This window comes from Sorex fumeus, unplaced genomic scaffold (genome assembly GCF_029834395.1).
Source record: "Sorex fumeus unplaced genomic scaffold, SorFum_2.1 ptg000046l, whole genome shotgun sequence".
Taxonomy (NCBI): Eukaryota; Metazoa; Chordata; class Mammalia; order Eulipotyphla; family Soricidae; genus Sorex; species Sorex fumeus.
In genome coordinates this window covers 3245514-3262440 of record NW_026606103.1, presented here as the reverse complement: position 1 = coordinate 3262440, position 16927 = coordinate 3245514, and the positions used below count along the sequence as shown (strand labels likewise).

The 16927-nt window shown below is 42.7% G+C and overlaps 1 non-coding gene across 1 annotated transcript; it reads left to right on the top strand.

Moving 5' to 3' along the window:
* The first annotated feature begins 832 nt into the window (after window positions 1–832).
* On the top strand, window positions 833–959 carry LOC130031311 (small nucleolar RNA SNORA9). The gene has a single exon (XR_008793658.1). It is a non-coding gene; the product is annotated as a small nucleolar RNA SNORA9 (small nucleolar RNA).
* The last annotated feature ends 15968 nt before the right edge of the window (window positions 960–16927 follow it).

Genomic DNA, 16927 nt, shown 5'->3' with positions numbered 1-16927 from the left:
TGATTTAATTTAAAAATCCTGCTTATAGTTATGAAAAAAATTAGGTAATGTGGAATCAATTTTTAGAAAGGAGGTGAAAGATTTACTTATTAAAACCTGCAAAGCACTGTTAGGAATTTCGTATGTAGGAACCCAAAAAGGCTCCTCTGAAAAACTCCTCAAAACAATATATTTATATAGTAAAGTAGCAAGCTACAAAACCAGTGCACAGGGTTCTAATTTATTCTTACATGTAAACAAACAAACAACAACAAAACACCCCCCCAAATCCAGAATAGAAATAAACCCAATTGCAATCATGTAAAAACAGAAACCCCTTAGTTTAACAAAGGAGGTAAAAGACCTATTTAGTGAAAACTGCAAAATTTCTGAAAGGAATTTAAAATGAACTAATGTAATAGAAACATATTCTTGGTTTAAGGATCATAAGAATCGGCATCTTGAAAATGACTATCTTAACTCAAAGCAGTTTACAGAAACAGCAAATTCCGATAAAATTTCCATGGCTTTATTCAAGGACATGGAGTAAATTTTTCTAAAATTTGCATTAAGCTACAAAACTCCTGACATAGCCAAAGCAATCTTGAGGAAAAATGGGAGGCATTGTGTCCCCAGACTTTAAAATCTGACACAAAGCTTTAGCAATCAAAATTGGTTGGTACTGGAAGAAAAAAAGTCTCTTCTCAATGGCATAGGATTGAGAGGTCAGGGAGAAACCCTCAGATGCATGAGCAATTTATTTATGAAGAAGTGCATGAATTGGAGCAAGGAAACCTCTTTAGCCAATGATTACGGGAAAACTAGATAGTCACAATTAAAAAAATGAAATTAGGTGCAAACCTTCATCATACTTGGGTCTGGAGTGACCCTGTGCTTTCCCACAGTGCTTGCAATTATGAAACGGTTTGAGATCTTGACCTGCTCCATCCAGAGTAAGGTGTTAGAAATCTCAGACAGTCGTGAAAAATAAGAAAAAGAATAAAACAGAAGCAATAAGGGAAAAATAGACCCCTCTTTCACGCTGTAAACAAAAATTAACTCAAATAAGTTAAAATTTTTATATTGCACTTGAATCTTGAAAAATCCATTGGGGAAACATAGACAAGACTCTCCAAAATCATGACCACAGTGAAGTCTGAAATGTAAGAACTCAAGTGGCAAAGGTAATAAAAACAGAAACGGAACTATTTCAAACTAGAAAACTTCTGCATTCTATGAGCAATGTGCCCTACAATTAAAAGACATTCTGCTGATTGAAAGGATTTTGAGACCATACGCAAGATAAAGGACTAGTATCCAAGATACATAAAGCGCTCTTAAAGCTCTCCAACAGAAAAACCGATTCAAAAATGTGGAAAGGAATGACATGGTCTCAAGATGTGAAATTGACCCAGAGGCAAAGGAAATTCGTCATCATTGATTATAAGGGAAATGCAAATCAAAGTGAAAATAAAATATCACTCACATGGGGACTCACAAATGTGTAACACAAAGCCAGAAATGAGTAAGTGCCAGTGGGGGTGTGCCAGATAGGAACCTCATTTTTCACTGGAGAGACTGTGGTTTGGCTCAGCCTGAAGGACATCTCCACACCTGTACTCATCACAGCACTGTTGACTGCAGCCAGGATCTGGAAACAACGCAAGTGCCCACAAGAGATGAGTGAATAAAGAGCTTGTACAAACACACGTGCAATACCGCTCAACTGTGAGAAGAGGTGAAAGCTTCACCTGGCTGAAACTTGGATGGAATTGGAAGCTGTTATAATAAGTGAGCTGAGAAGAAAAAGACAAATGTCAGATGATCGTCCTCATGTGGAGGATGAAGAAGCAAAGTAAGTGTATTTGACAGTCACCAGTGGGAATGAACCCCGAGATGTGATTGTGACAGAACAGGGAATTGAGGGAAAACATTTGTGGGTGGGCTTTGATTAAGCCACACCTGGGTGTGCTCAGGACTTACTCCTGTCTCTGTGCTCAGGGCTCAGTCCTGATGATGATCAGGGTGCTGAAGATCAAGTCTGGCTACATGCTCAATGAGAGCATTCTGCCTGTTGCACTACCTGATATTTTGCCCATTTTGTGCCTAGTATTCATTTGTCCTAGTGAATTTTTAAGCTCAATCCATTTTTACGAAGTAGTTTATTTAAAGAAACTCTCTTAGAAAAATGGGAAACATACGAAATATGAGAAACTAGTCAATTGCTGATAATTTGCCTAGTTTGTGCCTGCTGTTAATTTGTTCTAGTGAATTTCAAGCTCAGTTCTGTTTTATGAAGTAACTAGTTTATTTAAAGATGCTTTCTTAGAGAAATATGATAAATATCTGAAACATAAGAAATTTAATCTATTTTTTTCTTTTGATAGATTTCCTTTTTTAATAATCCCAAGAAATGACTGAAATGTGTATCTCAAGAAGATTTTACGTTATATATAAGATTTTGGTTCAATCACATACAGGACACCATGCATGACTAGGTAGTTAGTATTTCTATAAACCTTTTCCCTTAATTATATTGTAAAGATTAATCTCCTTGGATTTTGTAAATTTAATTTTTATGAGTTATAATTATATGTTGTAATGATAATATATACATATATATTTATTAGTGAGATACCATGTACAGTTACATGGTAACTAGTTTGTAAATAGACTTACAATCTTTCGTATTTGGGTTTCAGTTATACAATGATCAAGTACCCATCCATCCACTAGTGCCCATCCATTCTCCACCAATGAACCCAGTAGCCTGCCCACTACCCCACCCCCACCCCACCCCACCTCTATGGCAGGGCATTCCCTCTTTCTCTCTCTCTCCTTTAGGTTGTTGGGGTTTGCAATAGAGGTATTGAGTGGACATCATGTTCGGTCTATATTCTACTTTCAGCCTTTCAGCACGCATCTTGCATCCCCAGCAAGTCCTCCAAAAACCCTTTACTTGGTGTTCCCTTTTCTGTCTGAACTGCCTTTTCCCCACTGCATGTGCTGCCGGCTTCCAAGATGTGGAGCAGTCCTCCCAGCATCACATATGGTCCCCTGAGCACCGCCAGGAGTAACTCCTGAGTGCAGAGCCAGGAGTAACCCCTGTGCATCGCCAGGTGTGACCCAAAAAGCAAAAAAAAATTTTTTTTAAAAATTTAAGTTGGTCATATATTCATTGTGTGAATTAATGTTGAAAGCTATGTTTATTCTCGGAATTTCTTTCAAAGCGAATGGCCATAATAATATACCTATCTCTGTAATATACCTTTAATGTTATTGAGCATTATCGGAAACAATTGTTTTTACATAAGTCTGAGTTGCATAACTTAAAAATGTTGTTAGTTCAGTGTATTCTTTGTTAAAAGTCTAAGAAATTATATATATTATTAGGTATTAAAAGTTACTTGAGAGCCAAAATGTCCCATCTCAGTTTCTTAGGTTTCTGACAGCTCTTTCTGCAGTCTGAGGATCCATGGGGTATAGAGGAGTAGGGGTTAAGGAGTCCAGGCGAGGCACCATTATTTCTGCTTTTAATACCTGCTCCTATTTTCTGGGTTTTCAGACAGCATGTACGCTTTCTTGTTTTCTAAAAGTTTTGTGTGAATAATGCCATAATCTATCCACATAACTAATCTGAAGATTGCAATTTGTTATTAAAGATGCAGTTTTATTTATTTTATAATGTCATGACAATACTAAGTTTCGTATTATAAACTAATGTGTTTGATTTTTAAGGTGACATTGAACTTTATTGACTTAAACATCCTTTTTAATACATATATAGGTTAACTTGATCTTATAATCCTATGGATAAACTTTTATACTCAACCATTTGAAGCTGCATTGGAAGACATTTGGCCATAGTACCTTCTTCTACTAGGTCAGTTATTAAGCACTTTCTCCTTTATGTTGATGAAATAATCCTCTATATTTGGTAGTTTGTTCAGAATTGTGGTTAAATTTTCTGAAATTTTTTATATGTAAAATTTGTATTTGGGGGCTGGAGCGATAGCACAGTGGATAGGGCATTTGTCTTGCACACAGCCAACCCTGGTTGGATTCCCAGCATCCCATATGATTCCCTGAGCACCGTCAGGAATGATTCCTGAGTGCATGAGCCAGGAGTAACCCCTGTGCATCGCTGGGTATGACCTAAAAAAAGCAAAATAAATAAATAAATAAATTTGTATTTGGTAATAATATTTGCTTAAAATTATTGTACACTTAAAATTTGAAATATTTTCAATATGCTTAGTATATTTACATTGAAAATAATTCACTTTATTTTAATGTTTAGTATAGAGCTAAACCATAATCCTATAAAAGATGAAAAACCAAGCATGTGGAATTAAAAACAGAATAGGAAAAGCAAAACAAAAATTAGCAAATACAAGTGAGAAAACAATAAAGATTAGTAGTAAGAAAAATAGGAGAGATTTAAATACTTCAGTGAAATATAATTTTACTTTGGTGACACTGACTACAAAACATGTGGTAGAATCTTAATATAGTAATTACTTTTTAAAGCTCTTTTTGTAGGGCTGCTCTATGAAATTTTTATACCATCATATTTAATAGTAAATAATAAATTAGTATTAGTATACAATCATATTTAATAGTTTGCTTTTATGCATGTATTCACCCATGCTTTCAACTATAGAAAAGATTTCTTTTAGCTTACATGAGATTTACATAGAAACGTTTATCGTAGAGGACCGAGCTCACCCTGCTGGTGAAACAGACCATGTACACATTCAGTCTCCATCACCAGACAACTGAATGGCAGCAGTCATTTGAGAAAATGCTGCTGTTTTCTCCAATATCAGAATACAGTGTGGTGTGCTTTTTCTCTTCAGCATTTCTTACCTGCATGCATTCCTTAAAGCTATACTTTTATTTAAATTATTTATCAGACTATTTGAAGTGTGCTTCCACTTATAAAAGTTATATTTGAGTTTTGAGAGGAGTTCATTTGACCTTTTTTTGTACTTAAAACAATATTAATTTGAGGCTGGAGCCACAAATTAAGCCGCACAGCGGGTAGGGCATTTGCCTTGCACACGGCCAACCTGGGTTCGGTCGCCAGCATCCCATATGGTTCCCTGAGCACCATCGGGAGTAACTCCTGGGTGCATAGCCAGGACTAATACCTGTGCATCGCTAGGTATGCCCCCCCCCCAAAAAATGAAGTAATATTAATTTTAGGTAGCACTGTAGCACTGTAGCAATGTCCACCAGTTGTCCATCGATTTGCCCGAGCGGGCCCAGTAATGTCTCCACTGTGACACTTGTTGTTACTGTGTTTGGCATATCAAATAGGCCACGGGTAGCTTGCCAAACTTTGCCATGTGGGCGAGATGCTCTCTGTAGCTTGCCAGGCTCTCCGAGAACAAAGATAAATAGTATTATTTAGTATTATTTAGGAGTGAACATTTCATTTGAGCAAATCTTTGAGAACCTAGGAATTATTGAAAGTAAATAAAACAATAGTTTACACTTGATGCCCTTAGTACTGTGAATCACTTAAAATATAGCTCAGTTTAAAAAATTAATTTTTTTCCTATTATTTTGTACTATATCTGATGATGACAAACTTGATTCTGATTTTTCTGCCCCTAAAATAAACCTGAAAATTGAGTTACATGGCATAGTAATTGAATTTAAAGTTTAAATATTTATTTTTTGACTTGTTTTTTAATTTTTATTAGTGAAACACCATGAGGTACAGTTGTAGAAGTACAAATTTTTGTGCTTGGATTTCAGTTATACAATGATTGAGTACCCATCCCTCCATCAGTGCCCATTCTCCACTTCCAGTGCTCCCAGTATCCCTCCCACCGTCCCATCCCCCCATCCCATACCACCCCTGTGGCATTCCCTTTTGTTTCTCTCTCCTTTTGGGTATTGTGGTTTGCAAAAGAGGCATTGAGTGGCAATCATGTTAGGTCTAGAGTCTACTATCAGCATGCTTCTCCCATCCTGGGAGGATCCTCCAAACACCCATTATTTGTTGCTCCCTTCTCTATCTGAGCTGCCTTTTCCATTTTCCCCCAGCATGTGCGGCTGGCCTCCAAGTCATGGAGTGAACCTCCTGGTACTTATCTCGGCTATTCTTGGTTGTTAGTCTCTTATTTTGTTACTTTATATTCCCAGATAAACGCAATCTTTCTATGTCTGTCCCTCTCTTTTTGACTCATTTCGCTTAGCCTTGGAGTGTTTTTATTCAGGTCTCTTTTAGCTGGTACTCTTCTGGTTCCTTGGATCTGGATGTCTGCATTCTTTAACTTTGGGAACTGTTCCCCAAGATTTCTAAGAGTTTCATTGTATTGGTGGTGCTGTTTCTGTGCTGGTGATAGAGCCCAGGCCCATGTACATGAGGAGCAGATTCTTCATCGTTCAGCTGCTTCACCCCACCCCCACAACTCAGTTTAAATGTATTTTAAGAAATTCATCTATATAGTAATATTTAGAATTGAGCAAGTAAAAATGTGAACAATTAAAGAGCTTTTATTAAAATTTTATAGTACATTAGTGCTATGGATCTTCTTGAATGAGTTCATATGATGAAATAAAATCTGAAAGATAGCAAATTCAAACCTGATGGATGTTTTTACAACAACACAAGAAAATCATAATTAATTAATTAAATAATTCCTTAATTTTTTTAATTTTTAATTTTTAAGAATACAAATAAATTTCTTAGCATTTAATGATTTTTTGAATTAAAGATCTGCTATAAGTTATAATTTGATTTATAGTTGGAAATAGAGTGACTTACTTTTATTTAAAAAAATTTTAAATTGACAGTGAAAGAGAGACAGTACAGCAGAAAGGGAGCTTGCTTTGCAGGCTTCTGACATGGGTCCATCTATGGTCCCTTGAACCCTCAGAAGTGATCCCTGAGCACAGAGCCAGGAAGAAGCCCTGAGCACAGCTAGCTGTGGCGCCAAAACAAAACAAGACAAAACCAAAAAAATTGACTTGTGGTAAGTTAATTCTAATTTACAATTAGTCTTACTGAAGTATCATTTACTTATATCTTTTTGAATTGCTCAATTCTATATCACATTTTGTTATATAGCATTATCAATATAAGATAATATCAGACACATTAAAACTGCATTATCAAACTTGTTTTTGAAAACCAAAAAATGTCAAGGAAGTCTATATGTTGCAATCCCTTTAGAAAATCCAAGCCTATAGTTACTCCTCTAAATTTTTTCCTTATTTCTAGAGCTGACAGTTGACTTATTAAAACTACTATATAGGATTTAAATTACTAATTGGATTTAAATTACTATTTGGTCATTTAAATTGTCATTGTCATTGTCCTCCCGTTGTTCATCAATTTGCTCAAGCGGGCCCAGTAACGTGTCCATTGTGAGACTTTGTTTTTACGGTGTTTGACATATCGAATACGTCACGGGTAGCTTGCCAGGCTTTGCTGTGTGGGCGAGATACTCTCGGTAGCTTGCAAGGCTCTCTGAGAGTGGCAGAGGAATTGAACTCGGGTCAGCCATGTTGGCTGCGTGCAAGGCAAACGCCCCACCCGCTGTGCTATCACTCGAGACCTGGGTAATTTAAATATTGCCCAAAATGTTGCCAAAAATATTTCAATGATTTGATAGAGCTATGTTATGTTTATTCTAATAAAACTCATTCCTTTGCTTATTTTCCAAAGAGAATAATAAAATTATTGTATTAATTCAAAAAGTTTTGAATATAAGTAAATGCATAGGTAATGTTCAGTTTGCATCGTATATTTAGAGAAAAACTAATATAAAAATATTTAATGCTATTGGTTTGAGCATATTAAATGTCTGGGTTTTTTTTTATTTGAATATGGGAATTCTGCTGGTAGAACAATTCTTGAAGTAAATTTTGCTCTCCAATTTACAGATGTAATCATGGAAGCATATTGGAAGACATAGGCTAAAAATGAAGCAATAAAAACAACTATGTTAAAAAAAATAATAAACTAACAGTAAAGAAGCCATCTTCTCTGCCCAATTGTAGTCCCTGAAAACTAAAAAGAAGGCCAGGAAGGCATCCAGGACTCTGGTTTGAATTCAGGGACGCCATTTTGTTCCCCAGGTCAGGATTGAACCCCAACTATGAAGAGCAACGTCGTGGAATGAAGAGGAATAGCCATATATTTCTTCACCTCTCCATAATTAATCATAGACATACACAGACATTCTAACTACAACAATGCATAATAAACAACTCCAAATTACAACAGTCAGAATAGAAAAGCAACGCAGAAACCCACTAAACTTAGTGCAGATTCTAGCCCAGATGAACCAATCAGTAACAGTGAGCTATATAACCTCTCTGATAAAAAATTTAGAATGAGATTGATGAAGATCCATAGGAAACTCAAAGAAACAATAGAGTGGCCATCTTCACAGCATACAGCCGAAGAGAAGGGCCACATGGAGGGTGGGATCCACAGCTCCCTATGAAAAAGAAAAAAACAGGTTCCAAAAAGAGCCGAGATCATCAGGAAGTCCCAGATGGGGTAGGTACCGCATCCCGCCTCTCCCAGATGGAACCCCGGTGACCAGAAGCCTCTACAAGCACAGCTCGAGTATGCAGGAAGTAGGACTTTTTCTTAAATCTGCCGCGACTACAGCTCCCAGGTAAACTCTGATTCCAGAAGTCACGCACACAGCCCGCCCCCCAGTGCCATCTTTACAGCATACAGCCGAAGAGAAGGGCCACATGCAGGGCGGGATCCACAGCACCCGGAGAAAAAAAAATACAGGTTCTCCAAAGAGCCGAGATCATCGGGAAGACCCATGGGGTAGGTGCCGCATCCCGCCTCCCCCAGATGGAACCCCGGTGACCAGAAGCCTCTACAAGCACAGCTCGAGTATGCAGGAGCTAGGACTTTTTCTCAAATCTGCGGGGACTACAGCTCCCAGGAAACCTCTGATTCCGGAAGTCACGCCCACAGCCCGCCCCAAAGCGCCATCGTTACAGCATACAGCCGAAGAGAAGGGCCACGTGGAGGATGGGATCCACAGTGCCCAGAGGAAAAAAAAAGGTTCCAAAAAGAGCCGAGAACATCGGGAAGTTCCAGATGCGGTAGGTACCGTATGCCGCCTCCCCCAGATGGAACTCCGGTGACCAGAAGACTCTACAAGCACAGCTCGAATATGCGGGAACTAGGACTTTTTCTCAAATCTGCCGTGACTACAGCTCCCAGGTAACCTCTGATTCCGGAAGTCATGCCCAGAGCCCGCCCCCCAGCACCATCTTTACAGCATACAGCCTAAGAGAAGAGCCACATGGAGGGCGGGATCCACAGCACCCGGAGAAAAAAAAATACAGGTTCCCCAAAAAGCCGAGATCATCGGGAAGACCCATGGAGTAGGTACCGCATCCCACCTCCCCCAGATGGAACCCCGGTGACCAGAAGCCTCTACAAGCACAGCTCGAGTATGTGGGAAGTAGGACTTTTTCTCAAATCTGACAGGACTACAGCGCCCAGGTAAACTCTGATTCCGGATTTCACGCCCAAAGCCCGCCCCCAGCGCCATCTTTAAAGCACAGAGCCGAAGAGAAGGGCCACATGGAGGGCGGGATCCACAGCTGCCTGAGGAAAAAAAAACAGATTCCAAAAAGAGCCGAGATTATCGGTAAGTCCCACAGGGGGTAGGTACCGCATCCCACCTCCCCAAGATGGAACCCCGGTGACCAGAAGACTCTACAAGCACAGCTCGAGTATGTGGGAACTAGGACTTTTTCTCAAATCTGCCGTGACTACAGCTCCCAGGTAACCTCTGTTTCTGGAAGTCACGCCCAGAGCCTGCCCCCCAGCACCATTTTTACAGCAAACAGCCTAAGAGAAGGGCCACATGGAGTGCAGGATCCACAGCACCCGGAGGGAAAAAAACAGGTTCCAAAAAGAGCTGAGATCATCGGGAAGTCCCAGATGGGGTAGGTACCACATCCCGCCTCCCCCAGATGGAATCCCAGTGACCAGAAGCCTCTACAAGCACAGCTCGAGTATGCGGGAAGTAGGACTTTTTCTCAAATCTGCCGGGACTACAGCTCTCAGGTAACCTCTGATTCCGGAAGTCACGCCCACAGCCCGCCCCCCAGCACCATCTTTACAGCATACAACCGAAGAGAAGGGCCACATGGAGGGCGGGATCCACAGCTCCCGGAGGAAAAAAAAAAACAGGCTCCAAAAAGAGCGGAGATCATCAGGAAGTCCCAGATGGGGTAGGTACCGCATCCCGCCTCCCCCAGATGGAACTCCGGTGACCAGAACCCTCTACAAGCACAGCTTGAGTATGCGGGAAGTAGGACTTTTTCTCAAATGTGCCGTGACTACAGCTCCCAGGTAACCTCTGATTCCGGAAGTCACGCCCATAGCCCGCCCCCCAGCGCCATCTTTAAAGCATACAGCTGAAGAGAAGGGCCACATAGAGGGCGGGATCCACAGCTCCCGGATGAAAAAAAAAACAGGTTCCAAAAAGAGCCGAGATTATCGGGAAGTTCCACATTGGGTAGGTACCGCAACCCTCCTCCCCCAGATGGAACCCCGGTGACCAGAAGCCTCTACAAGCACAGCTTGAGTATGCGGGAAGTAGGACTTTTTCTCAAATCTGCCGGGATTACAGATCCCAGGTAAACGCTGATGCCAGAACTCACGCCCACAGCCTGCCCCCCAGCGCCATCTTTACAGCATACAGCCGTAGAGAAGGGCCACATGGAGGGCGGGATCCACAGCTTCTGGAGGAAAAAAAAAAACAGGTTCCAAAAAGAGCCGAGATTATCGGGAAGTCCCAGATGGGGTAGGTACCGCATCCCGCCTCCCCCAGATGGAACCCCAGTGACCAGAAGCCTCTACAAGCACAGCTCGAGTATGCGGGAAGTAGGACTTTTTCTCAAATCAGCCGTGACTACAGCTCCCAGGTAACCTCTGATTCCGGAAGTCACTCCCACAGCCCGCCCCCCAGCACCATCTTTACAGCATACAGCCGAAGAGAAGGGCCACATGGAGGGCGGGATCCACAGCTTCCGGAGGAAAAAAAAAGCAGGTTCCAAAAAGAGCCGAGATCATCGGGAAGTCCTAGATGGGGTAGGTACCGCATCCCCCCAGATGGAACACTGGTGACCAGAAGCCTCTACAAGCACAGCTCGAGTATGCGGGAATTAGGACTTTTTCTCAAATCTGCCGTGACTACAGCTCCCAGGTAGCCTCTGATTCCGGAAGTCACTCCCACAGCCTGCCCCCCAACACCATCTTTACAGCGTACAGCCTAAGAGAAGGGCCACATCGAGGGCGGGATCCACAGCTCCCGGAGGAAAAAAAACAGGTTCCAAAAAGAGCCGAGATCATCGGGAAGTCCCAGATGGGGTAGGTACCGCATCCTGCCTCGCCCAGTTGGAACCCCAGTGACCAGAAGCCTCTACAAGCACAGCTCGAGTATGCGGGAAGTAGGACTTTTTCTCAAAATGCCGTGTCTACAGCTCCCAGGTAACCTCTGATTCCGGAAGTCACGCCCACAGCCCGCCCCCCAGCGCCATCTTTACAGCATACAGCCGAAGAGAGGGGCCACATGGAGGGCGGGATCCACAGCTCCCGGAGAAAAAGAAAAAAACAGGTTCCAAAAAGAGCCGAGATCATCGGGAAGTCCCAGATGGGGTAGGTACTGCATCCCGCCTCTCCCAGATGGAACCCCGGTGACCAGAAGCCTCTACAAGCACAGCTCGAGTGTGTGGGATCTAGGACTTTTCCTCAAAACCACGCAGCTGCTTATGCGGCCGCGCCATATCTCTCTATATACAAAGTGGTCAATGGGAAGTAAACCACCCAACGTTTCTCCCTGAAAATCAGAGTTAAGTTTGGAGCATGGCCACAGCCCCAGAAACACAAGGACTTGATGCAGAACCCAGCAGCTTGGAGGAGAAAAGTGAACGGATTATGCGTTAATCCAGGCCATCATGTCTGCCCGGAGGGGAAAAGGTGTTGCCCCATTCGCCCTCTCTTCTCTGGAAAGAAGGATGGCGGCTGAATGGGAGCCTTGTGGACAGCAAGTATGAGCCGGTGGTGTGGGGGCGACTAAAACCTCATGGGAAGGGGGGCGTTCCGGTCCGTCCTTCACGCCCTACCAAGGTCACCAGTTGCCCCCCACAAGCGGCTCTCCAGCACGGCCACAGCCCCAGAAGCGCAAGGACTTAATGCAGAACCCAGCAGCTTGGAGCAGAAAAGTAAAAGGACTATGTGTTAATCCAAGCCATCATGTCTGCCCAGAGGGGAAAGGGTGTTGCTCCCTTCCACCCTCCTCCCACTGGAAAGAAAGACGGCGGCCACATGGGAGCCTTGTGGACAGCAGTTATGAGCCGGGGGTGTGGGGGCAACAAAAACCTCATGGGAAGGGGGGGCGTTCCGGTCCGTCCTTCATGCCCTAACGAGGTCACCAGTTGCCCCCCGCGAGCGGCTCTCCAGCACGGCCACGGCCCCAGAAGCACAAGAACTTAATGCAGAACCCAGCAGCTTGGAGCAGAAAAGTGAACGGACTATGCGTTAATCCAGGCCATCATGTCTGTCCGGAGGGGAAAGAGTGTTGCCCCATTCGCCCTCTCTCTCTGAAAAGAAAGATGGCGGCCACATGGGAGCCTTGTGGACAGCAGTTATGAGCAGGTGGTGTGGGGGCGACTAAAACCTCATGGGAAGGGGGCGTTCCGGTCCGTCCTTCACGCCCTACCAACGTCACCAGTTGCCCCCCACAAGCGGCTCTCCAGCACGGCCACAGCCCAGGAAGCACAAGGACTTAATGCAGAACCCAGCAGCTTGGAGCAGAAAAGTGAAAGGACTATGCGTTAATCCAGGCCATAATGTCTGCCCGGAGGGGAAAGGGTGTTGCTCCCTTCCGCTTTCCTCCCTCTGGAAAGAAAGATGGCGGCCACATGGGAGCCTTGTGGACAGCAGGTATGAACCTGGGGTGTGGGGGCGACTAAAACCTCATGGAAGGGGGGCGTTCCGGTCCGTCCTTCAGGCCCTACCGAGGTCACCATTTGCCCCCTGCGAACGGCTCTCCAGCACAGCCACGGCCCCAGAAGCACAAGGACTTAATGCAGAACCCAGCAGCTTGGAGCAGAAAAGTGAAAGGACTATGCGTTAATCCAGGACATCATGTCTGTCCGGAGGGGAAAGGGTGTTGCCCCATTCGCCCTCTCTCTCTGGAAAGAAAGATGGCGGCAGCATGGGAGCCTTGTGGACAGCAGGTATGAGCCAGGGGTGTGGGGGCGACTAAAACCTCATGGGAAGGGGGGCGTTTCGGTCCACCCTTCACGCCCTACCGAGGCCACCAGTTGCCCCCCACGAGCAGCTCTCCAGCACGGCCACGACTCCAGAACATAGAAACCAATTTCTTAACTATCTGACTTTCAGTAGAAATACTTCCAGGGTCAATAAGTAAAATAGCAGAAATCCAAAACCAACATTTAATTCTTGAACCCAGCTGTAGAAAGCAAATCACTTCACAATGCTTTTTCAGCATGTCCGATTTGGGGGGAGGGGTAAACTCTAAACAATAGTGGTGAATATTTTAATGAAACAATGAATGTAATCAAAGCAGATAGAGTGTTAACTAAAATTCATCTGCCTCACAGGGACTGGGAGGGGGGGTGGGGTTTTATTGGGGTTCTTCATGGTAAAAAATAAGTATTGGTAAAGGGAAATGTGTTTGATATTTGCATGACTGAGACCTAAACCTGAAAGCTTTGTAACCTTTCCCACAGTGATGCAATAAATAAATAAATAAAAATGAAACAATGGAGTGCACCGCCAGTGAAAAACAAGAGGATATGAGAGCAGAAATAAGGAAAATACAAATGAAAATACAAGCATAAATGCCAGATCTAAAACCTGGAAGATGAAATGAAAACCTCACTGGGAGACCTCATTAACAGAGTAACAGCTTCTGAACACAGAATCAGTGAACTCCAAGATGAGGTGCAGGAAATCTCCAGAAGACACCAGAAGATAGAAAATAGCCTCAAAATAAACCAATAGATGACAAGAGAACTTTGGGATGTATTCAACAACAATGTAAGAATCCTTGAGTTCCCAGAGGGACAGGGGGAAAAAAACCCTATGAAGAAGCAACTGTCAAGGCCATCATTTATGAGTTCCCATAGCTGAAAAGTACATGCACCCAGATCCAGGGGGCCCAACGGGTGCCAGCTAAAAGAAATAAAAATGAAAATACCATGAGATGCATCTTAATCAGAATGCTGAAAATGATAGAGATAGAATACTGAAAGAAAACATCACAAAAGGACATCACTTACAAAGGAGCATCCTTAATATGTACAACCAACTTATCAGATTAAATCTTCCATGCTTGAAGATAGTGGTGAAATACAGTGAATAAAATTCAATGAAACAAATGCCTCACCAAGAATACTTTACCCGCCAGATTCTCATTCAGATTTTGAAGGAACAAAACACAACTTCACAGCTAAACTTCATAGACTTAAAGCCATTTAGATGGGTCACTTTAAGATAAGACAACCCCCACAGACATAGCAAATTCTTACAAAAAGATGGCAAACCCCCCCCCAATAAAAATCTCTCTCAAAGTCAGTGGGCTAAATATACCAATTAAGAGAAACAGAATGGTAGGATGGATTAAAAAATTGAAACCAACACTCTGTTGTCTGCAAGAATCATATTTAAACATCAAACATAGACTCAAAGTCAAAGGCTAGAAAACAATTGTTAAGGATATCACTTGATCACTTGACTTCCTGTTACTTATCGATTTGCTTGAGTGGACGCCAGTAACGTCTCCATTTGTCCCTGTCATGTGCTAGTGTAGCCCAATAGCATCTGTTCGTTCTAGGAATATGAAAGGCCTCATACAGATCGTTCAGGGTCTTGATGAAGAAGTCTGACCATCTTGTAGGTGGGCAGCCACGCAATCTTTTGACATCCTGTGGAATCCAGTCGGTAATGGCTCTAGTCCTGTGGCAGTCTCCAAATCTCATTACATGTCCACCCATCTGATTTTCGATGCCTTGGCAAACAAAACAGCATCCCTGATTCTTGACCATTAAAGGAGGTCGGAACTCCAGATTCTTTCTCTCATTTGAGTGAAAAGTGACACTCCAAGCATAGCTCTTTCGATTCGTCTTTGGAAGACCCGAATAGCATTCTCATCCTGTTTTCGTAGGGCCCAGGTCTCTGAGGCATATGTTAATGCAGAAAGAACAGTGGAATTGAAGAGATGTGCCCAGAGCCAGAGGTTCTTTGTCCTCTAGCTATTTCTTTGATGTTCTTGAAGGCGTTCTATAAGCCGCTCTCTTCCTCCTGCGCAACTCAGGTGCCAGGTCATTCGTCATGTTGACTTCTCGACATAGGTACACATAACTGTTTGGAGATGGTCGTTCCATTGAGAGCGAATGGAATATCAGGAACAAGACTGTTTTTCACAACATTGTCTTCGTGAGATTCAGCTGTAGACCGACCTTTCCACACTCACGGTCAAAGTCGGCCAGCATTTGTGCCACTTGGCTAATGTTTGGTGTTATTAGAATGATATCATCAGCAAAGCGGAGGTGATGTAGTTGCCGACTGTCTATCTTCACTCCCATTCCTTCCCATTGCAGTCATCGCATGACGTTCCTGGGGGTGGCACTGAAGAGTTTCGGTGAAATGGTATCACCCTGCTGAACTCCTCTCTTGACATTGATGATCACTTCTTTGTAGAATGGTGATATCCTGGTAGTGAATCCGTAATACAGCTCACAGAGGACCCTGATTGATGTATTGAGTTTGAATGCCCTGATTGGCTAGGGCTTCAATGACTGCTTCGGTCTCAACAGAATCAAAGGCCTTCTTTAAATCAATAAACGTTAGGCAGAGCAGCATCTTGAACTCCCAAGAAACCTCAGTGAGCTTGGTTATCGTGTGGATATGGTCAATTGTGCTGAATCCTTTGCAGAACCCAGCTTGCTCACATGGTTGTCCTTCATCTAGCGTTCTGCCAATCCTATTCAGGATGACTCAAGTGAACAGCTTGTAGATGACAGACAATAGGGCAGAACATGCGACAAAAGAGGCGGCAGAGGTGTCAGTGTCCTTGTCAACACGAACTTGGCCACAGCATTGATTCTTTCGAATGCCTTACAACCTGAATAGGACAATTACACTTGAATAGATGTGACTCACTGCCGGCAGTTTCTATCTTCGTTGTAAATGCACCAACATCCAATTATGATGGAATAATTGAGAAGTCCTACATGCAGTTGGAGAAATTCTATAAAGTAGACCACACCTTCTACAAGATCATTGTTGGTGATTTTAATGCCAAGATAGGACCGAGACGTTCAGCTGAAGAACTCCACATTGGGACCCATGGCCTAGAATGGAACAAACAGGGTGAGAGAGTGTCTGACTTCATTGTGTCGACCAAGACACGATTATCCAGGGTAACTCACAGTTCCAGAAGGCCGAATCTAAACATTGAACATGAGAATAAAGACCAAGTTACCAGAAATTGTGGGATGCAGCTAAAACAGTTATAAGAGGAATGTTTAGTAAGAATTCTGTAAGAATTCATCAGGAAGGAAGACCCACATATTCAGCTTAACTTCTCACTTTAAGATCTTGATAAATGACCATCAAAAGGAGCTTAAACCAGGTGGCAAGAAGGAAATAAAAAAAATCAGTAAAAATGAACGATCTGGAATCACAAAAGATAATCCAAAAGATCAATGAAACCAAGAAATTGTTCTTGAAAAAAAAAGAAAGACAATAAACTGCTATCAAGACTTACAAAGAAAGAGAGAGAACCCCAATAAACTGAGAAATGAAGGGGTGACATCATAACAGAAACTAGAGAAATTCAAAGAATCACCAGAGATTGTTTTCAGAATCTTCATGCAACAAAACAAGAGAAACTTGAAGAACCAGATAAAT